Here is a 1,265-nt window from a genome sequence, read left to right as displayed (position 1 = left end):
CGCGCTCAATCTTTATTTGTTTAACAGTAAAGATGGGATGGGTTGATTTATCCACAAAAGAAAGAAAATTGTATGGCTTAGGCGAGTAGCCAACCTCCCAAAGCAGATAGACAAATAATAACTATACGTCTATCAATCCAAAAGATTGATGTCAATAATATTGGTAGGGCTGGTAAATGAACCAGGTTGCTCGTGGATCAGCTAGATTTGGTTTATCTGAAACTTGTTTGTAACCGTCAACTTGGCTGGGCGAGTCAAGCCACGAACAGTTAGATGATGTAACCAAGCCGAGCATGAGTAATGGGCGTTAGGTTCGGCTTGGCTCATCTAAGCTTATCTACATGAATTCATACGATTTATCTACCATCTATGTTAAAAACATACGTTAGTTCAACTGGTTGATTGAGTATGTTTGTAATAAACAAGGGGTTCCATTCTCACTATGGACCCCATAAAAAATATTTTCCTTTTAGCAAGCCCGTTCATGGTCTGGTTAGTCTGGCTTGGGCTATAAGCTCGAGCTTGGCTCAACTTACACAAGATAGACAAGCTGAGCCCAAACAACCTCTGTTCAGTTCATTCAGCTGGTTTACTAGCCCAAAATATTGCAGCTGAACAGGCAAAATGCCCTACATATCAAAATTGGTGGACATTATCATGTTTAGCACTTGATCGTGCGGCCTTGAAAGCATCACATGGCAATGCAGGTCACCGTGCCACCACCTTCACGTTCACACTGGCCTGATCATGCAAAACAGTGGAAAAATATAGCACCAATAATCAAAGTCTACATCCAATTGAGTTGACAAGAAAATCCATGGCAGTCAGTGCAATACCAGAGCATCGTGGGGGATAACAAGATAAAGGTCATCTTTTTCGTCCGGAAGAAGCTCAGGCTGGCATGCTCCCACCACCCCTATAATCAGCAGGAAACATAAAAGCTGGCATATTACCAACTCAAAGAATGTTGGAAACCAATCAAGTGACGAAATAACCTGGGTCATCAATTGATTTTTCTAGGGGGTTGCTATTCGCAAGATTTATCGAACTGGAGATCCCACACCTCAAGGCTTCAAACATTTGATTACAATGTCACACGGGATGGGGAAAATGTTTAATTGCTGCGTACCTCGAAGACATCGACATTCATAACGTGATAACCATGTAGGTTCAGCATAATGAGCAATGCATATGAGAACCCTTAGCATGCATACCACATCAATCGAGCAGAAGAATGAGAGAGTTACAGCATTAATCATTACCAA

Source organism: Nuphar pumila, chromosome 17 (assembly GCF_984573655.1).
Source record: "Nuphar pumila chromosome 17, dmNupPumi1.hap1.1, whole genome shotgun sequence".
Lineage (NCBI taxonomy): Eukaryota > Viridiplantae > Streptophyta > Magnoliopsida > Nymphaeales > Nymphaeaceae > Nuphar > Nuphar pumila.
This window is presented reverse-complemented; position numbering follows the sequence as displayed.